Source organism: Lagopus muta, chromosome 2 (genome assembly GCF_023343835.1).
Source record: "Lagopus muta isolate bLagMut1 chromosome 2, bLagMut1 primary, whole genome shotgun sequence".
Taxonomy (NCBI): domain Eukaryota; kingdom Metazoa; phylum Chordata; class Aves; order Galliformes; family Phasianidae; genus Lagopus; species Lagopus muta.
Genome location: NC_064434.1, coordinates 108,937,296 through 108,959,641, shown reverse-complemented (window position 1 = coordinate 108,959,641; position 22,346 = coordinate 108,937,296). Strand labels below are relative to the sequence as shown.

Genomic DNA, 22,346 nt, shown 5'->3' with positions numbered 1-22,346 from the left:
GCTTATTCGAAAAGTTTAAGGGCATGTTGGAAATTTCAAAAGGTTGGTTTGACAGGAAAGGCCGCTCTCTGCAGCCTGCCTCCTCAGCCAAATGATAAATGCCTCTCCGCGCTCACTCTTGTCTCTGATGGTGGTTTTGACAGATGTATCTTGATTTTGTTTGTGATTTACACAACCACATGTCATCCGTACAAATGTCCGAGGCCGAGTTCTGCTTTGTGCAACAATCGGCATGAAGTGCGCTTTAAAAAAAGGGTAAATAATTCCTTTTCTTAGCTTTTTTTTTTTATTTTTTTTTAAACGGAGAGCCATTTGCTGTGCCAGTGTTTTGTAAACGAGGTTAAAAAAATTCCGTATCTTCATTTTGCCAGAGATGGATGTTGGGGGGCTTTTCCCGGAGTGGCACAGGGCAGTGCCCATTTCCACGTGCTGACTGTGACATGCAGCAAATGAACACAACAGGAGGCTGTGATTAATTGTGTGGGAGCCTGGTGGAAGGGATTTGTGGTCTTCCTAGAGCTGGAGCCATACTAAATCACCAAATATGGAGGAACGGCGGTGTGATGTAACTCTGTATTTACATATTGAGCCGCTCTGCTTCAAAGACAGAATGCAGTATCTGTCAGGAAGGAATTAGGAGCAGTTCTCTGTGGTTCCAAATAGCAGTTCAGGCTGTGAGCTGGGCTTTGGGCATGCTGGGGAACTCCTCGGCACAAGACCTGGCTCTGGGGATGTGGCCAGAGCCCACCTGGTGTGGGACACGTGTGCTGACGATGCCCGGCAGCAGTGCCTGAGGTCAGCAGCGAGATGCAAGCTCAGGGCTGGGATAGCCATGGGCTTTGGGCTGTGGAGTCCCTGCAGCGAACCTTGGGTACTTTCTAGCTTTGTATCTGCTTTTCTCTGTCTACCAGGAGATACTGACTTTATGGGTTAAAAAGAAAAAAAAAGTTTTTTTAAAAAACTAAAGGTAGGAAACTGCTTTTGAAAAAATATTCAGGAATTGAGTGAGCTGATGCTCTCTGGTGAGAGACCAGAAGATGTAATTTTGCAGCGATGTAAACGCGTTCCCAGTCAGTTGTTCCTCGGACAGAGATGCTGGAGGTGGGCTGTGGGTGCGGGGTGTGCTCTGTCTGTGGGTCTGCAGCCAGCAGCTGCTGTATTCAGCAAGTTGCCTTGAGTGAGGAATAGTTAAGGAGCAGATCATCTGCAGGAGCAAGCTTTGGGACACTGAACTCAGAACGATGGCTGCTCCAACTGGCATGGATGCATTGCAGGCCTCTTGCTTCCAAGGATGGAGTGATAACAGCACTCCAGTCACCTGCACACCCTGTGCACGCTGTGGACCCCGTGCATCCATGCAGCCTTAGCGCCCTGAGCACCTCAAATACTCTGTGCAGCAGTGGGCAATGCACACGTGTGCGTACCTGGCTGCAGGCGGGCGAGTGATGCTTTGATGTGATGTAAAATTGGGAGCAATGCTGATCTGGCGCTGTAGCTGAAATGCCATAAATTTAACTGGGAATTAATAGGATCTGTTGTGTGAGTCCAACGAGGCAGCTTTCATCAATATGTATGTCAAACACTCAGCACCAGATAGCAGCAGGCTGTGATTTGCAGTGAGTGCTGCGGCCGGGGTTTAGCGATCTGGTCTCGTATTTTACAATAGGGGGAAATATTAACTGAAGTATCTAGAGATCAGTGAATGTAAAATTGCTGTTCACTTATTGAAAAGGCTGAAGAAATATTTATCGTCCACCCGTGTCAGGTTGTAGCGTTCCGCTGGTTGGGTGTATAAATCTGGGGGAATTAAGGAAGGCTGTTTGGGGCGAGGAGGGACCCACAGTGCTGCCAGTCCTGTCAGAGCCCCTCTGGCCGTGGCCGGTGCTGGTGAGTGCCAAGTGGCTGCATGGGGAAGAGGGAGGTCACTGTGCAGTGCTGGCATCCTTTATTCTTGAGCGCCTTGTTGGATTCAAATATAATAATGGGGAAAAACAACGTAAGAAATCCCTCTCATAATCAAAGGGAAAGCGGACATAATTTGGTACTGAATTCTGAATCAAGTGCATCTGATTATTGCTGTTCTCAGGAGATCATGTCTGTGTCAAGTCATTACGCCAAGGAAATTTTTTTGGATTGTTATTTGTAGCTGCCATTAGAATTCTGTGTGTTGTAAATTGCAATTCCTTATTATTTTATTTTGTTCTGAGTGAAAAATCATTGAGATCTGAGCAGAACATTTAGCGTTGCATCTGGGCAATAAGATAAAAACTTGAATTACATTCATGGGGGAAAAAATGAAAGTGGAAGCATTTCAGAGTGAAATTCACTCTGCTTTCTCTGAATGAAAAGCAGTCAGATCAGCCTGTGCAGCTCCCCAGTGGAAAAACCACATGGGTGCTACCGGGGGCTTGTTGCTGGAACCAGCCCTGTGTGCGAGCCCTGTTGGTAATAAATAAGGCAGAGAAAGGTTGTGAACTGGCAGCTTGGCTGTTTTGTTAAAGTACAATGTCAGAGAAACTCTTTCTAAGACAAATTGTAAATAGAAGTGTCACAATGATTGCATGATTGAGCTGCAGAAGTGTCTTTCAATTGTTGGCATTGTCAGAAGACTTTTGAAAGCTTAATTAAATGTAGTGGCTTGTATGGCTGTGAAATTTACTTCTGGGGAAAAATGTAAAAAATATGGGGATCAAGTTGTTGGAACACTGCTCGTGCAGGGCTGGAGAAGTGCCTGTGGTTTGTTGGCCTTCCCCAGTGCCTCCTGGAAATAATGCTTTTTGAAGACACAAGCATGTGATGCCAACATTGTCCTTTGTACAATGTAAAGCTTGTGTTTGTTTTCCTATCCTTGCTGTTTTGGATGGCTAATGTAAAGATGACTCTTTATTGGAAAAACAAATACGAGTTCACTCGAACGAGGCAGGGTAAAAAGTTTTCCTTTGCTTCAGCATGATTGTTCCAGGGAAGTGGCAGAAGTGTTAATACCTTCTATCTCTCTTTTTTATTTTGTTCCCCATCAGTCAGATCTTGTTTTGAGGATCAGAAATGCGTTCTGCATTCTTCCTCTTGTTACATGTGATATATAATTGTGAAGCTCCCCATAGGCTGAATGAAATGTGTCTGTGGCCACAGCGCTCATGGCCACAGAGGCAGCCTGCGGGTGGTAGGGGATGCACTGACATCATGTGCTGGGAGCTGGGAGCTGGAGCAGGTTTGGTCCCATGGAGCTGGTCTGAGCAGTGCTGCTGGAAAACGAGGCAGGGAGCTGAGGAAGGCTCAATTAACCACTTTCTAATTAGTACGGTAAGAGAAAGACTTTCTGAGACATCTCCATATTTTTGTAATGCCTCACTTAAAGTAAGGGCATGCACACAGTTTGGTATGTACAACCCTCGGCACACACGCTTGTTTTTTATTTAATTCAAACAATGAAGACAATTAAGGATGCTTGAGAGGCAGTGTCAGGCAATGGGAGCTCAGACTCCGATTGTATGCCTGCATGGATCCTCATTACAGACAATTTTTTTGACAGAATTTCCTCCCAGCTTCAGCCCGTTTTTGTATCCAGAGCAGCAGCCCTGCAGTAAATGCCATTTAGCACTGAGCTGAACTGGCATGGTGCCATTCCAAGTGCAGGACCCGCTGGCTGAGTAGCACTGCTGTATCTCACCCCTTGGAGCTGCTCGGCAGATCTTGGCTTTGTGCGGCCACTGCCGAGACTTTGCTGGATTTCATCAAGTGTGCTAAGCTCAGTAGGATTTAGTGAATCAAGACTTGCATTTGTACAGGTAGCGTGGCCCCACAACTGGCTGGTTTGTTGTCTTGACCCTAGAAGCCTGCTGGGCCTGGTCTGCATCCCAGTAGCAGTAAGTGCAGCAGGTTTGGGCCTGTCGTGGCTGATATCAGCACATGTCCTATTGTGACTTACTGCATCCTTTAACAAGCAGCAGGCTCATTAATATACCCACAAATGACCACCGTATTTAGGCTGGGTTTTCCTATTTCCTAATGAATTTCCACCCAGCGTGGAGTCCTGATCCCAAGTGAAGGTGTGTGGCGTTGGCATCAAAGGGCACCGGCCAGCGCGGGCCAAATCGAGTGGCACAGAGCCCAAACCCTAAATTGTCCTCTGGTGCTTCCCAGCGGTGTCAGTGCGTGGCGCTGGGTCACTTCGCTTATCAGCTCTGCTGGAGAGACGCACTGACCGTGTCTCCCAACCCTTGGAATTTGCACCGGGGGGCTTGGAGAGGGCACAGCATGGAGCTGGGGGCTGTGTGGGGTGCAGTGCAGCAAGGATGGCCCCATCCCAGCAGGGTGCTGGTGTTTCTCTATGTTAGAGATGCAAGCACAGCCATAGCACCTCAAGGCAGCTCTCAGGTGCGAGCTCAGATGAGTGCGTGGAAATGTCCTGTCAGATGCAGCATAGGAATATTAATGCTTTCTTGCCACCGTGCTATAATAAAGCCACACGCAGCAAGCTTAATATGCAGCTGGCCTAGGGAATTGTACAAAACTTAGAGAGTCTAGTGTGAATGACAGCGGTGGAAAAAATACTGGATGTGCCACAGTTTGCGTTCTTGTTTTGCTTTGATCTAAAGCAAAATGAAAGTATCTGCTTCCTTCCTTCCTTCCTCATTTTGCAGAGGTGCTCTTCCTCTGCAAAATTAGTTAGTAAGTGAGGGAGGAAGGAATGGAAAGGAAGAACGTGGCACAGAGCATGGTTATTTGAAGCATGCTGGTGTCAGCCTGCCGGGGAGTTTTGTTATCCCAAGTATCAGCAAACATCTTATACTTGAAATCGTTTGTTTCCTTTTTCAGTCCCTTTTTGTATCAGGATCCAGCTGAAACAAAGAATGCAACCACCAAACACGGGTGGTCTCTGCTGCAGGTGTGGCCCGAGGCTGCGTGGCTGCAGCCCCTGTCCTCAGGGTCTGGGAGCTGCCCCTGCCAAGCGGTGTGTTCCACTGTGGCTGTCGGGAGGGCTTTTCGTAATGCGTTCTATTTGCTGAATCAACAGCTGTCAGGAGCAGTTGTAGGAAACCCACAAAATGCACAAAGAAAAACGCATAACGCTTCCCAAAACAAAGCGCTTGAAACGGACTGCCAGAAAGCTGTTGAATTCTGAGTTTGCAAACAGGGCACCAAAGTGTTTCCTCTGCCCTCTCCCTCAAGACCTCTCAGCCCGGCTGCTGTGGCTCTGCTGGAATTGCACCCAGGCTGCCACTGACCGACACTGCCGGCCCGTGTCGGACGGTGTCCGGTGGAGTCAGCCTGAGCCTCCATTGCTGCGTTTCACAGCAAATAGCTCAGACACCAAGACCCGAGAGAGAAAGAAGCGAAACCTGACAGCTGCAAAACCCCCAAGGAAACGAGGCTGTGCAATAGCTGTCAAGGAGGAGCTGCGCTCCAGGTAGGCGCTGCCAGGGTTCCTGGAGCTGGCCCCGCTGCTGCGCTAAGCGGGCGCGGGGCGAAGGGCTGCCTGGGGCTGTGGGTCCGGCAGCAACGGGGCCATTCTGCCCGTGTCCTCCCCGTGCTGTGCTGTGTGTGAGTGCAGGGCAATTACACCTACAGCATGATCCCAGTGCAGATAGGAAACCTCTGCCTAACCAGACAATGGAATTACTGCGGAACAACAAAGGCTTAGAGAAGAATCGTGCCTTCAGTGGTGTTGTTATTGTTGTTGTGGATATTATTGCTATTATTATTACTACAACTAATACCTTTGTTAAATAAACAGACCTTACAGTGCTTTGCTCCTTAGGAGAAAATGAGGAGTTTAATTTGGAATTCATTGCTTGCGTAGGTGATGCTGTAGGCAGCAAAATACGAAATGCAAAAATAAAACCACCCCCTCTGAAAATTTGTAGCAATTAATTTGCCTGTGGTGTTACTCTGCTGCACCATCGCAGCTGGGTGTTTTTGGATGTGGTGTGAGTGTCTGGGTGTGCTTGCGTGCCAGCCACCAAGTTTGGTCTTTGGGAGCAGGAGAAGATGGGGCTGAGTGCTCCTGCTTTTGGCAGGGCAGCAGCCGTGCGGCAGCATGGGCTGCAGGAGGGCCGCTGCAGCCCTCCACGGCGTGCACTGTGCGCCCGACATTCATTCTCCTTTTTAGAAATAGTTTTTGTGCAAAGGGAAGCGGCGATCGGCAGCCTCCGACTCCTGGAGGAGGTAAAGCGCCGCTGCATTTGAAGGAGAGCAGTACCTCCTGACAGATTATTTGGAGGCCACATTATTTTGTAATAAACGATAAACTGTCCTGTGTTAAACGTGTGTTATGCTAGAAAAAATCAATAAGGAAAAATTAAATTCTGATAAAAATGCTCTTGGATCTCTGAAAACAACTGCTGTCCTTTTAACTAAAACATTCAAGGAGCTTCAAAGTGAATGTATTTCTTCTGATCTCGGAGCTGTGTGACTGGTACCAGGGAAAAAATATCTTATTCTACATACAAGTGGATTGCTTAACAAGTCGGCGCAGACACATACTTGTTTGTACAATGGAGATAAAAATTCCTGTATAAAAATAATTCAGCTGCTGACAGCAGGCATTATGCCGGGGCTGCCTCTTTGTGTTGGCCGGGGGTCAGGGACTGTGGCTCCCACTTTCTGCACGGGGTGGGCTGTCACCGTCACTCGCTGGATGCTGGAAAGAAGTTAATTGCTTTATTTTAAGGGATATTCGCAGCCCAGGCATGCGCTTTTGCTGGTGTTCTGGCCCCGCAAATGGTGAAAGGAGGACAAAACCCTCCTCATGGTGGAAGGACGCAGGGCGCTGAGCCGACCCCCGGCTCCCAGCTAGGGGAGCCCGAGCCCCCGCCACGCTGCGGCCGCTCCCCTGTGCCACACTTGGACGTGCGGCTTCATTGTGCCTCCTTCCAGGGCGGAAAGTTTTTGGAATTAATGCCTCCGACTTGGGCGAAAATAATGTTTTTATAATGCGCTCGATGTTTACATGGAAGATGTGACTTGGGGGGAAAAAGGCTTTTTTGGAGGGTGGCGGAAATCTTGTTAATCTGCTCTCAGAGAGCGGCGCACAATGCTGCCTATGAGCGAGTCTGTGCTGCTTTTGATAAATTACCGTGTTTAGAGATAGGTTCAGCTCCTAAGGGCTTAGTTTTATGAACAAAGTCCATAACAATGTTTTCTGCCTCTGTTTGTCTGCGGCCCCTTTGGCTTGACTCAGAGCCCCGTGTTTAGTTTAAGCTCGGTCTGGAAGATCTAACAATTTTGCATTAAAAAATAAGGAAATCACAGGAAGAAAAACCCTTTTGCTTTTTGGATGAATCTGATAATTTGCTAAAGCTCATTTGAATTTTAAGCACTTCTTTAATCTTCAAAGGCTAAATTGCTTTATGAATATGCATGGTGTGGGCAGACTTTAGTTCATTACCTAGTTGTAAATTCTAATGACCATTAGGTCCTTGCAGTAATTGCGAATTGTTTTGCATTTTTGATTGGCCTATTAACATGTGCATTCGGCACACATCAGGCCAGCCTGTCAGGCTGCCGAAGGAGAAAAAAAAAGGTGAAAATTGTTTTATAGCACCAAGATTCTTAGATTTTCAATCCTGGAAAATTGATGATGTAAAAAAATTAAAGCAGTGCTTTTTCTTCTCAAGATTGAAAGTTCACCAAGAGATTTGACATATTTAATTTACATGATGACTTTGCACTCCTTCATTAATGCAATTTGCATATGAAGCTGTTGTTAATCACTTTTGATCATGTTTTGTGTATTAGCTGCCTCAGTGGCTCTTCTCCCTCAGATGCTCCAGCAGAAAGCAGTAAAATGATGCATCTCCTTGCCAAGTTTCCTTTAGTGAATTGAGGAATTAGAAGTCTAACCTTGAGTAATTAAATATGTTTTATCAGTTCTCTTTTAATGTTAAGTACACTTTGTTGGAAGTGTAGAATGAAATTGTTCCCATTTGGGGGAGACATTCCTTTAAAAGAAATTCTGTATGGATATCTGCAAAATAATTATTGCTGGCAAGCTACTGTTGCTGGGCCAGGCGCAAGGGCTGAGTGTTGGCATCCTGCTGACTGCGGGGCCGCATCCTGCTTTTGGCTGCCAGCTCTGGGCAAGGGAGCTGTGCTGGGCAGGGATGGCATTTCCCTCTCCCAACTGCGTCCTGGGTGGTAGTGAGCAGTGGACAGTTGGCCCATACCTATCCTGCACCTCTGCATCCCTCACCTCTGCATCCCACACCTCTCTGTCCCTCGCCTTTGCGTCCCACACTTCTGCATCCCACACTTCTGCGTCCCACATCTTTCAGTCTTGTACCTCTCTGTCCCCAGCCTCCCCCCTGTCCCATCCTGCTGGGCCTCTCGCTGGCTATGGATATGGGATTGGCCTCCCTGGGTCTGAGAGTGGGCTGCCTTTCCCAACTGGTGCTCAGTGTGGGTTTGGGAGCTGATCGCCAGTGCAGAAGATGAATGGAGAGAGAAGTGATACCCTGATTAAAGGGATTGCTTAATGAAAGCAAATAAACTGGGCGGGGGGGAGGGGTTGAAATGACCATTGTGTAGGGAACATAAGTACAGTTTTAACCTTGGAGGAGACCTGGTGTTGCCCTTCGGTGACTTCCCCCCATACCATGCTAAAAGCACGGTTCAGTTCAAAGTTGTTAATATTCAGTTGGGAAACAGTATCCAGAACACAAATAAATTATTAAGTGCATGAACTTTTTCAGCAGTAAGATGAACTGATGGGGTCCATCTGTGAGATCCAGGGTCTTTTTATTTGTGTGTGTTGAATGATTCTGCCCTCTCCGACTTCATAGCCTTTGGTCTCTGGCCAAGTGCATGCATAATTGATTCCACACGCACTATCATTTTCTTGATGTAATTGCTTAGTAAGATATGATGAAATCTAATGGATAATTTACTATACAAAAACGGTAAAAAAGTAAATGTCTGCATTGTGTGCTGGGTGTGGGGTGGCACCATGGTGAGGATGGAGGCAAAGCACCCCAACAGGTCAGTAGCCGTGCTTGCATTGCCTTGAGGTGTGCCACATTGGCTTCTTCAGCTGTCAGAATGCAGCTCAGAAAGAAGTTCTGTGCAAGGCAGGGGTCAGTATTTTTAGAAATCAATGTGTCCTGGACCTGCTGCCCTGCTGTGCAGATAGTGCTTGCACTGATGCCTTGCCTGGCAGGAAGGCCTTCAACCCGAGCTGCTGGAGTAATGTACCAAATTAAAAGCAATACCTTGGGCTAGCTGGATGTATTTTTTAGGTAGCTCAGAAGTGTATAATTACCGAATCCACATATAATTCCATAGACATTCAGAAAAAAATATTCCAGTTGAAAGCTTGACATTGCATTTTTCTTGAAGGGATGATTCGTTAACTCCATTTCCTTTCCGCTCTGCTTCCCAATCCTGGAATATTTTCTGTCCCTTGCTGTAATTTTTAAGTAGACATTGAAGTACCATATAGACACAAGGTAATGTATAGACACAAAAATGTTTCCTTGTTGGCTTCCTACCTCGCCCCCACCATTGCTGTTTTCAATGTACTGAAAGATGAAAAAATGTCCAAGGCAAACCCACATAACTGCAGCAAACTGTTTCTGAGCAAGTCATAATAATGAACAACACATGATCTGAAACGCGATCAGCAAACATACACTTATGCCAAGGAATTTTTGCCATTCACATACCAAGGTTCTGTAAATCAGTAAACCATGGTGGAGGAGACTGTGTTGCAGTGAGGGGAGGACTGAGAGAGGAGAAGGAGCAGAAGCGGAGTAGGAGTGGAGCAGAGCAGAGCAGGAGCAGGATGGGCCAAGTGCTGCAGGCTTGCTGCAGGCACAGGGCACTGCGGGATGTTTTCTCACCCGTGCCTTCTTGCACTCTCCCTATGGAACACCGAGCCAGCCAGCAGGCCTTTACAGAGCAGTTTGCAATAGCTTCTGATTTAAAAGCAGGCAAACCAGTAACAGAGGAATGAGATTTCATTGCAACATTTTTCACGTGGTTTTCATCCTTCCTATCTTACACTGAACCAAAATGTAAATTATTTTCTGGTCCTAATTGGATTTAATTATTTCTTTAGGAGAGGCTGGGTGGGAGGGGGGTGGGAATGGCGCACAGCTGTCCTCACAAAACAAAGGATCCAGAAAAACCTTACTTTCCCCATGGTGCCTAATGAATGTGGGGAGGATCTGCTGGTGTGCACATGAGGGCCAGGACACCCTGGGCTGGGGGCAGGAGCTGGCAGGGCAGCTGTGTCCTAGCAAAGGGCTGCTAAAGGCGCACCTTCAGAAATGGCCATTTCTGATTTCCTGTTAATTGGTTTTCATTAGCACCCTGGATTTTAGAGCACCAGGGCCCCTCGGTGAACTGAATCATAATGGCTCAGCATGACCTCCGGAACTGGCCCAAGTGCTGGGCTGCAAAGCTGGGCTGTTTGTGGCCCCTTGGCACTCGGGGTCTCACTGCACCAGGCAGCAGGGATGAGAGGGAAGTACAGGGATGTGCAGAAGGTGTGCTGTAGTGCCACGCGGGTTGCCGACGTGATGCGCACGTGGAACTCAAAGCGCTGAGTGAGCTGTAACGAATGCGGCCACTAACGTAATTTATGGCGTGATTCATTACTAGTATTGGAGGGACTGTGTTCTTATTTTGTCATTTGCTGTTAAAATTAATACACTCTATGCTGGCTATAAAAGTGTATTTGCATTTAATTGCAAATCAGAGTGAGTTAGTGGATGTGATTTATGCCGAACTCCTTCTTGGAGAGCCGTCCCCAGTGGGGCAGGGCAGGGGCTCAGGGCCAGTTTCTAGCTGGGTGCTGCAGGGAGGGGGCAGTTGGGGTCTCGTTCCTTTCTTCAGCCCTGAGCTTGCTTTCAGCACAAAATGCCTTTGCCAGGAAGGGCTTAGGCAAAAATGGTCAAGCAAATCTGCTCCTGGGAAGGTAGCGAAGAAAGAGGTTAGTGGTAATAGGGCAGCAGCACAAAGGGAAAATTGTGGGCTGGAAGCATTAGCCTCCTCCACGGCAGTGTGGCTAGACTGGTTTAGCAGACAGGATGATAGATGGCTTTGTCAAGGGTCCCAGGGTGTGCCCTGAACTTGAGGCACTTTGTTTATCTTGAATAGAAAGGGAAAAGCTCAGACATAATCGATGTCTCGTTGGTGAGGAGGGAGGAAGAGGCAGAGGAGGGAGGAGGAGGCAGGGCCAGGCTGGCCATTAACAGATGAACTTGGCCCAGGCCCAGGTTTTGATGAGTGTCACAGCCCCAAGCCTTCTCAATGTATATATTTTTTCATATCTGCTGACTGTACATCAAATGCTCCCAGGTCTTTTGGCTGAAGGCAAGAAGGGGGTGAGACGCAGCTTCGTGTTTTCCCTCTGAACCAGTTGAGACCAGTCTCTTGGCCACGCACACAGGTTCTATCATCTTTCCTGGCTCACTGTTGGGAAAAAAAGAGTTGTCGCGATGCCAGTAACCTGAGGGCCCAGGACAAAAAGGGTTGCGGTGTTCTGAGAGGCAAATGAGGCTCAGTGTGTGTGAGAGCAGGAGGGCTTCGCGTGTGCGTGTACTCACGTTTGTGTGTCTGGGAGATGGCTGAATTGCCCCAGGTTGAAAACATTAAGCTGTCCCCCTCGCACACACTGGAGCTTGGTGGGAAGGTGTTTGCCGGACTTGCTGTGGTGTGTTGCCAAACCTTTCCTACTGCTCAATGTGTGGCCACACTGCCAGCTCAAGAGCCCCATCCCCCTGCATTCCACAACCTTCAGCCCTCACCGCACTGCCCGGGGCTGCACTGGAGGCTGCCTCCTAATGCACTGGGCAGGGGGAAGAACAGGGAGTGGGAGGCTTTCCGGCTCACTGATGTTCATAGGGCCACGTTGCACAAGTGTAAGACTTGATGTGGTGCTGACAGCTGGGTCTGGGTCCACCAAGAGCTTCCCCAGGGCTGTGGGGCAGTGCTGGCTGCATCTCTGTATGCCAAATGGCCCCAGGATTCATTTATTTTATTTCAGTTTTAGGTTGATGATTCTGCTGTCTGACAGTTGTTGAGCTGCTTACTAGTGCTGGCAGAAGGCAGACCGTAACATCCTGACAGTTTTGCTCTCCGACAGGCCAGTCTCATCGTGCTGGAACAAACAGCAGCTTAAGTGACTTTCAGTGTAGCTGATTTGAATAACGTGTACTCTGGTCAAACAAACTCTGCAGAGAAAGATCTCGGTGCCACATTCTGTGACTTGCCGGTATCAGGTGTATTTCCAAATGCAAAGAAATAGCTTCGCTGGGAAAGCACAGGCTTCCATCATCTCAGGGAGGCCCTGCCAAAGGTGTGCAGGGAAGGGAACAGTGGGTCACCACCTGTCCGATGCCTCCCCGGCACACTGCCAGCACTGCTGGGCTCTGTCTGATGGGGCTGCTCCTGTCACAGAGCGAGGGCTTTGACGGCTGTTCACTGCTGTGATGTGCTATGCAGTGGGCATTGGGTCCCAAGGGCCCCACTCCACCCCAGCAGCTGTAGCACGGCAGATTGAAGATCCCAGTCACATTTCCTTTTCTTCCCCCTTTGCATTTTTACTCTGTAGTTAATTACATGCAAGTGCACTGAACTCTGCTTTGTGGGAGAAAAGTACAAAGGCTGGGAAGAGGTTGTGGGATACAGCTCCAAGGTGCTGTGTGCCTGTGCCGTGGATCTGGAAACCTCCCTTCCAAAACCGGTTCTCCTCTTGATCTCCCAGTTGCATGACGGATCATAACTGGTGTGACTGCAAATCTGCCAGCTGCTTGGCACCCTGGGACTTTTCCCAGCCCTTGACTATGCATGTATGTGGATTTCCCTGCACTCAGGGCTGCCCGTTACCTGATGATTGTAGTATTTCCTCTTGCAGCTGCTGTAACACGAGCAGGGCTCGTGCCCCTCCAGCTCTTGCCCATGGGGATGTGGTCTCTTGGTCTGGCGCTCACCAATGAGCCCAGGGTATTGGTTGATCATCCCCTGGGAAATCCACCCCATGCATCTTTGGAGGTATGGTGAGCTGTGTGGGACTGCCCACTTTTGAGTGTGGGCTGTTGGGAGCCAAAGAAGACTGTAGGTCTAAGAGACGAGCCAGTAAGCTTTGGTCCAAATGCCCATATCTTGAGACCCCACTGCAGACATGGCAAGGTACTCAAAGTGGGGCTGTAATGGGGCTCTACCAAATGGTCTGTACAGGCAGAGCAAGGTGGTACTTCTCCGGACTAATGGAAACATCAACTCAAAACCTCTGCTGCAAGTGGCGATGATTTGCAGCAGTGCAGGTGCTGGTGGTCGCATGCAAGGAGGGGCCCTCGGTGCAGAGGTGCGCATGGGGAGCTTGGCTGCCGCCATGAATCACATGCGTTCTAGGTCAGCCTTTATTTGTTTCATCACGACTTTTACACAGTTGCCATGTAATTTATGGCTGCTTTCACGTTGTCAAACATTTTCATTGCTGCTGCTTCTTAACGCACTCCTGACACAGACACGGCTGCTTTAAAGGCACTGTATTGTTTCATAATCTGAGAGGAGGACTATAAAACATCAAATTACACTATCTTCAGGCTAATCTAAATGCACTACAGATTGAAATCAGAGCTCATTTGTCCCTGATGCAAATTATTAAGTTCTAATTATAAATATCCATTTAATTACCCCATACATTTTTGTTCTGCAGACCCTTCTCAGCAATTCTGTCTGAGATACAGTAGATGTATAGGAGAAAATCTGCAGTAATTAATGTGCATTTCCTAAATAATAAAGAGCAAACACAAGCCACTTTGTTCATGGATGACATATCCGCGCACACATTTTTAGCTCCCTGTGCCACGGCGTCAGATGCTGCATGCTAATTGAAACAGAGGAGACAGAAATTAAAACTTTGGGGGCTTGTTTCTTTGTTTCCTTTCCAGTTGTGGAGTGTCCTCACAGGAGCCCCATGGCAGGACAGGGGCACTCTGTGCTGTCTCCCCAGCATCCTGTGCCAGCAGCCAGTGCTGTGTAGGTGTGAAGAGAGGTGGTGGGCCCTAAAGTCTATCTGTGGTCAGCAAGGAGCCTGAGCAGATGTGAGCTGGTGCCCAGAAAATGCCCTACACGTGGAAGGCAGCAATTCTAAACACAGATTTGCTTTGAATTTTTGAGATGTCTATTTGCCTAAAACTCCATTCATGTGATCATTGAGGAAGATGAGTGGCTGTGGCAGTGTTTGTCAGTACTCTGCTTGCAAGTAATTCCATCTTTGTTTAATGCAATTGGTTTATCCCAAACTTTGTTCTGTGGTCATGGACACTAGGAATAAAATCACAGAAGTGCTGGTAGGACCTTCAGAATCTTTTTGTGAAGAAATCAAGCTACACTCCAGCCTGATTCCCTAAATCACCTTAGCTTTTCAAAAGGCAGCATCTGCTTTGGAAAGAACAGGCTGTCTTGTTTTGTTTTGTTTTCCTTCCCTGTTACTGCACTGCTTTCAGACCAGGTTTCATTGTGATTCCTGCAAGGTGCAGCTGCTGTACAGATAATCTCAAGCTCGAGATTTTACACTGTTTCCTATCTGCTATGTAGGAGCTCACAGCACTGCTTAGCTGCAATCAGGTGATGAGAGGAAAGTTGTGCTGAGCAAAACGCTGGTCCCATCCCAAATGCAGGCATTACACAGCTCACTGTTTCCATCTTTTCCATTAACCTTGCTGTCTTGCTTTACCTTTCCCCCTGCACATCCGTCTCAATGCGCAGTGCAGTCGGCACGCGACTTCTGGCTTGTTTTATCTCCAGGAAGAGATGGAGCCCAACAAGCTTTTACCCTCCGGTCCTACAGAGAAAACAGTCAGGCAATTTTTGTTTCAATCCGCGTGTCTCTCTGGAGTGCGAGGTCCCAAGACTGATCGATAGAGTTTATTGTACACCTCCCTGTCTCTAAAAGCACTGTGACCTTATCCCACCTAAAAATAGCACTTGATCTTGCTGCCTGCAGAACTTTGACCTGTGAAAAACCATTTGGAGACAACGGCACGGGCGGGCAGCTGTGCACTGAGGCACACTGGCATGCTGGGAGGAGGCTGAAGGTGTGGCTCTGGTGGGAGGGAGTGGGGAAAGAGAAGGGCTGGGCTGGACCAGTTATGTCCCAGGAGCATCCCTTCCCAGGGCTGGGCTGGGGATGGGAGTGGGGCTGGGCAGCCAGGGCTGTTCAAGGCATTGGTTCCTCTTTGGTTACACAGAATGTCATCTCCCCTAATGCACAGCCTATTATTAGCCAGTGTCACTCAGTTATCTGAGAGTGACGCTTTCAGCTGCCATCTAAATGCCTGGCACTTGGGTTTACAGCAGATTAAATTAAATTTTAGTCTGGTTTGGCTTTACTAGAAGTAGACAAAAGGAGCAGCTGCTGCGGAAATGTAATCTGGAACCATGAGGATGAAGTGCTTGCTGATCTTCCTCCCTTCCCCATGCTTTCGAGGAGCTCCATGCAGGTAGCAATTTGGGGATTAGGCAGGTAAAACAAGAAGGAACCATGTGCACTGGTGTTCCCAGCAAAATGCAGGAACATCCAGCCAGAATGCTCACTGTGACAGTGCTGAGAGTGACTGGTGTTGTGTGCACACAGAGCGCTCAGCACCCCTTCCCTGCTGATCTCAGTATGATGTCCTCAGGGCGCAGCTTTGGATAAATATTATTTACTTATCATCTGATTGGTACAATCCATTCAATAGGCTACTAGGCACATTTTGGTTGTTGATTTTCAGCTTAATGTAGCGGGCCTACGGGAAGATTTTGCAGAAGTACCCTGGAAGCAGAGCAGGTGGAAGCATGGTGGGCCTCCAGTGTGAGCCTAATGCCTTCTGTGGGTGTGAGGGCATCGGTGGAGCTTCTCTATGGGATGTCGTGTGGCTAACAGCAGAGCCTGATGAAGTGGGCAGGCTGGGGCTTGTAGATTGTACTTCCAGAAATTGGTTGGAGATGTGATTGCCTTAATCATGAGAGGAAGAGAGACTCAAAGCAGAGTCAGCATCAGAGACACAGTGCTGGTGGGCCAGTTAGTGGTGGTAGAGGGACCCAGCAGGCAGCATCTCCCTGACATCCTTTCCTTGAAGGATGTTATTATGGTTGCTCATAAGATCAAATATTGTCTACATTTGTCTCTACAGCTAGACTGATAGGGATCAAAGATGCCTCACAAGAGCGAGGTGCAGCTAGATCTGCTCCAAACCTGCTTCCTCAATAACCTCCTTGAAGAAGGGAAGGATAAAGGCTGGCTGGCCAGTAGTTGTCAAGGCTGCTGATGTCAGGAGAGATTTTCTCTTTAGTGGGCTGATAGTGTTCCTGGACAGCTGGCACTCAGCCCTTCTGAAGGGAGGCATCAAACCAACACTCATCCAAATCCTGATGAGGTGGTTGGCTTCTTGGAGCAGGTGATGTAGTGCTGTGCACTGTGCCTTGAGTCAGTGTGCAGGAACTAGCAGGAAAAAACAAAAAATTTGAGAAGGTAATTGCCACATTGATCCTCTTCCACTTTCTATTGGCTTACATTTTATTTTAGTTCCATGACTGGCATAAGTAAACACCACTTTTTCCCATACATCTTGCTATTGATTTGCATGCTTTACGGCTGTTTGACACCTCCTTTTAAGGACAGACAGGCATGTAGGGGAGTTTCCTGTTTGGATTTCTGTGTGACACAGTGCTGGTGGAAGCTGCTGCCCAGTGGCCCAGCAGTGCCTCACGGTGTCCTGAAGCACCTTGCATCTCAGAAGGCAGCAGGAAGGCAGAGGCTGTAGGGGTAGGTGGCAAGTGTGCTGGAAGTGTGATTTGGAGGAAACACCTCTGAGTGAGTTCAGGGACAGCTTTGGCGGCAAAAAGAAAAGAGAAATTCGGAAAACTTTCGGTCACTGCACCACCATCTGAACATCTTTCCTTTTATTTCCATGCAGCTTTTCCACTTTAATTTTGTGTTTCAAAACTAAATGGAAAAGCTGCTTTCAGATTTGCACTAATTGTACCTCACGTGATGGCTTTTGAGTTTGAATTATGAATGACTGCACAACAGTGTGGCAGCTTCAGCTGACAACTAGTTGCCTGCTTGCATTGTCTTCTTCAGGGCTTTGTCTGGCCGGCTCTGTGCAGATCTGTGGCTTTGTACAGCTCTCCAGACACATCTATTGGTGCACTTCACCTGCATGTGTGGATGATGTTTCAGAGTCCTAATCACAAGGAGGTGGGCATCATCACAGCCAGCACCTGGCAGTGTTTTTGTGCTTCTGGTGGTGTTTTTGTGCTTCTGGGAGCCTGGAAGGGCTGGATCTTGCCCAGTGCCCCCAGTGTGGTGCTTGTGAGGCTGGGAAGGCCTTGCTGCTCTTTCGAAGAAGCTCTTGGAAACTGAGTTTTTGATTCCCTGACTCTTGAATTTGCGTTAGTTGTTGGAGCTACAGTATGTAAATAATGCAGTCACATTCAAATGGCATTTGCATACTTCACACCTTGTGTCTGATGGAGAAAAAGGGGAAGCACTTCCTTAAATTAACAAAACCCCATAATTACTTTTTTCCCTAAATGTTGTACTTGGAGGGAAAGACATCTTGAATTTTATTATTTGTATATTTTCATTTATTTATTTATTTACTTATTGCCATTGGTTCAGAATAATTTCATAGCGTGTTTGCCAGGAGCTGTCAGCATCTGCTAAATTTCAGAGTGATCGCAGCAATGCAGACATAAAAACTAGAGGCCAGAAGTGGGGCCAACACCTTATTTGCACGTGTTCAAATTTATTATGGTGCTGCATTCTGCACACAGAGTATACAGCATTCAGCACAACGCAGGCACAGAGATTTGGCCGTCAGCAATTGTTTCTGCTGCGTTGGGGTCAGATTGCAGAGCCCTTACTCATCCCAGGAAGTATTTATTAACCTTTGTGGAACAGTGGTTGTAATGAGAGTACCTGAATGAGTGCTTAGAGAGGGAAGGAAAGCATGCAGGACAGGACTGTGGATATTTTAGGAGTTGGGAAATGGGTTGGCTCTACTGTCTGACCCATGTGGATAAGTGTTGAGGAGGACAGGAGGGGAGCACAGTGGGACCAGGAGTCCCTCTGTGCACCCTTGTAGCCAGTGGTTCATCTCTGTATTTCTTCCATTAAGAAGAAGAAGAAACAAAGTTGATGTCTGAGGGATGTGGGCAAGGTAACTGAGTATCCGTTTCAAGAAGTGCTGCAAAACCATGCAGGGGACAAGTCGGAACAGACCTGCAAAAAACTCCTCAGCAAAGAGTGGCTCAAACACATCCTCGAGTGTAGTGAGCTTGGATGGAGCACTTTGTGTTCTGTGGAGATGTCTGCTGTTCTGAAGGATGCAGTGCCACACACTGTGTGACCAGAGCCTTCAGAAGGAAGCACCAATGCTGTGCTGTGCTGAGCACCCGGAGTACCATTGGTGCCTGTTTTGTCCTCACAAAGTGTGGAGCAGGGATGTCAGTGTTTTCCACCTCATTTTCCCTTCTGGCTCTTCTGAAAAAATGTAGAGAGGTGGAACAAGCAAATTTCTGTGGCTGTTTTTCTGACTAGGGAGAAGCAAAAGCAGGGGTCCCTGTACTGCTATGTAAGTGCAGTGATCTTTCTATCAGAAGCTCCACGCCCATTTTGTCCTACAGAGGGGAGATACGTTTTTAGCACTGGGTGTAGTCAGCGTTCCAACATGTTCTTAATCTGCAGCTCCCACATTCATAATTGTCTGGTGTCGTGGCTGTGGTTGTGTGCACTTATCCCAAGGTACCTGAGCAATGCAAAATGCAGAATGCAGGTAAAATACAGTGACATGAATTTAAACTGCTCATGGGAGTTAGCTCTTAGTTCGCTCTCTCTGCCCTTTGGTGATGATTTCTGTGTCCTCAGTTTTATCCCTGTGATGGCTTTTCTAGATCTCTAGAAGTTTATCAAGAGGCTAGCAATTGCCCCTGCTGATTCTGCATTTATTCTGAAATGCTGCAAGCCAGCAACTGCAATTGCATGAAATGCAAAGTGAAGTGCCCTCAGTTGTTCATTTTCTCACCAGTGCACATTAAAGGATGAAATGCACTGCCAGAATCTGCTGAACAATTTCTGTTGACTTGGGTGTTGGACTGGGTTCCAGCTCCTGATTTCCTTCCTTCTCTACTCGCCCAGGACACTAAGCATGCCAACCTGATCCATCTCCTTTGGTATTTTACTCAAACCCTGTGAGCTGAGAGCTGTGCCTGTTGCAGGGAGGAGGGAAGAGGAGATGAATTATCCCTCTCTTGTAGGAAGACTCAGCAGTTGCCCTTGGTCCTTTAACCTCTTTGGGGCCGTGTAAGGGTTGCGGCATTTTAGACGCTTCCCAGGTGTCAGCATTCAGAGCACCGTTACGCACAGAGTAGATGAATGACCAAAACATAGGGGCAAAATAAATTAGGCAGTTCAGAAGCTGCAAACAAGTCATTTGCTAAGAACAATGAAAGCTTGCAGTTACGAGGCAGTCCATCCTGCAGCCCATTTCAGTGGGGTTTATAAATCAGAAGAACAAAAACTAAGTGCTTAGCAGGCTTGGCCTGCCCATTAAGGGTGCCCCAAAGCATGCCACCAGCTGCCGTACAGCCCTGTGGGTGCTTTGGGGTGCTGCTGTAGGACAGCGTTGGCATCAGCTGTCATGTCTGACCCCAGTTGTGGCTCTCCATGTCTTGGGTCCTGATGCATTGCCCTTTAGTCCTTTCCCTTGTCCCTCTGTTTCTCCTGTGCTGTCAGCTGTGGTACCTGGTGTGTCTCCACCCAATCCTTTCACTTCTGTCCCACCCATCCCCCCATTGGAGGGGTCTGTGCCACACCAGTGCCCTCCTGATGGTCTCCTTTGTTCACTGCACTCAGGAAAACAGAGCAGGCAGAGATGGGTTCTTGTAAGTGAGTGGTGTTGTATTACTACACATAAATGTCACGTTAATGGAACGTTATAACCCAAAGAAGCTCATAGATCACTCTAACCATTTTAGGCATATGTTATGCTTCTGCCACCTGCTCTCCACCCATTTGTTTGCATTTGGGATGGTAAGGCTGCTGCCTGCAGGGCCAGGAGAGCACTGGTGAGAGTGGGCAGGTGTTGATGGCACAAGTAAGCCGTGGGCAGCTCCTCCCCCAGAGCCCTATCTACCTTCCCACCAGCACAGGGAATTGGCTAAGCTCGATCCCGGAGCCCCACTCTGGGTGCTGATGGGAAACACTGACCTACCTGTGCCAGCTCAGTGCTTCCTGGGGATCTGGTGCTGCTGAAGCCCCTGGTGCTGCAGCTCTAGATTGTGCCATGTAACGTGGTCAAAAAATTGGCCTTTAAATCCTAGTCAAGAAGACAAACAATGGAAGGTTAGAGTTTAAAAGAGAAAGTGTGCCTCAGGCTGATGTAATACCCCCCTTCCTTTGTGAGAATCCTTTGATATTTGAGCAAGGAAATCCTCTTTATCAGAAGACTCCTCCTCCTCTCTTGGAAATGCTATCTGTGCTTCTTGCATCCAGCCTTGGGTGCTGGAAGCCTTTCTGTGCTGACATGCTCATGCACTGCATGTCTCATTTCATGAGCACAGTGAAACTCAAGGCTGGGACTGAGACCTGAGGCTGGGACCTCTAGGACTGAGACTCAAGGCTGGGGTCAAGGCCCAAGGCTAGTTTGGGTTTCACTTGCAGCAAATGTGCTCTGTTTAATGACTCCGGAGCACCTGTGCAATGCTGCAGGAAGCTGAATCACATGGCTGCCACCAGGTGACATGGCAGAGGTGCCCTGGTTATGGCAGATGCTACATTGGTGCCACAGCAAGCTTGGAACCCAGAACCCAGAGGTTTGTTTTGCAATCGTTCTTCTGCCCTTGGCCAGCATGGAGCTGGATGAGGCCAGCCTTGCCTGTAGAGATGAGGGAGCTGGAGAGCCTGTGACCACAGGAAGAGAAGCAAGGCCAGGAAAGCTGCTGCTAGAGGTCACCTGTTATGCTTCTGTCACCTGACTCACGAGCTGCTTGCCACGGTCATGGGTGTGCAGGTGGTGCAGAGCAGGCAGCCTCAGAACCTCGTGATGCCACTCGTGGTGACAATGGCTGTCAAGTGACAGATGCAGATGGCGAAGCCTACCCACGTTTGTGATGCAGCCCTGCAGATAAAGGCCGTGCAGCTACTGGTGTTGTGGAGCAATCTTTTTAGTGAAAGGTGAGACCAGGCATGCTGGGGCAGAGCAGAGATCAGAGAAGCGGTGTTCTGTCCTGAGCCCAGACAGGACAGAGTTCTTGCAAGAGCAAAGTTGGTAGCAAATTGCCTTCCTCTGCTCTCCTGTCTTTTTTCTGGCAATGTGGATTTGGGTTGGAGCATTGCTAGTTTTCCCACATTGGTAGTTTTCCCACATGCCCATCCATTTTGCTTGAAATGGAACTAAGAAGTTGTGTGATGCAGGTTATTGCACCAGTACCTTGTGTTTCTTAGCCTCTGTGCAGTGTGCTCCAGCTAGACTTGTTAGTGCTCTTCGCTTGTTATAATCAGCAATTGCAAAGCTGGAAAAAGGAAGTGTCCCTCTGCGCATGCTGAAAGCCGCTGGCCTGCAACAGCTCTGGGGACCAGAGAGCTCCTGCCCTTTGAGCACACACAGCACAGGCTCAGATGGGATTTAATGACGGCTTGCTGTTTCTTGCAGGTGTTTCTGTGCTCCAGCATCTGCAGTTTGCCCAGCCTGGGAGCAGCATGGCTGTGAGGGGATGGTGTGTGTGTGGTAGTGCAACACATGGAGAAATAGAGTCGTTGTGTGCAGCTTGTGCAGTCTGCAATTCTTGCAGCCTTCACTTTCAGATTAGAGCTCTCTCAGCTTTAAGTTTTGCTTGAAGCACTAAGAGAACTGTCAGAATCAGAAGAAAAAATATTAGCATGATGAGCCATGTTACCAGGTAGCCATTAACACTTCATGTCTGCATGAGTTGCACCTCTGAGTATTCTGTTGGTGATGGAGCAGGAAGGATGGTCAGAAAATGGCATTTCATTTTTGAGCAAGCACGTTACTTTAATTGTAATCAAAGAATGCGTCCTTGGGGAGCAAGGCGAGCTGCAGGCTGGGAGATGGCTCTGGAGCAGCAGCATCCAGATGTTGCTTAAGGGAACAGCTGACATTTGTGCACAGAAGTATATAAAAAAGGGAAAATGGAAAAGCATGGTAACCAGCAAATACTTTGGAGGCTTTTGGGTGGCCCTGAGATGCTGCAGTGGTGCTGGTGGGCACAAATCAGATGCTTTCCATCTTGGAGGAGCTAGATGTCCTTGGAAGAGGCTGGTCATAGCCCACCGGTGTTTTCCCAATAACCCAGAGCCAGGGCAACCCACCTTGATTTCCATCCTTCTC

At 48.2% G+C, this 22,346-nt stretch overlaps 1 protein-coding gene across 10 annotated transcripts in view; it reads left to right on the top strand.

Annotated features, from left to right (window-relative positions):
• BCL11A (BAF chromatin remodeling complex subunit BCL11A) overlaps nt 1-22,346 on the top strand; it is a 59,993-nt gene that overhangs the window by 6,216 nt on the left and 31,431 nt on the right. The window lies entirely within an intron of this gene.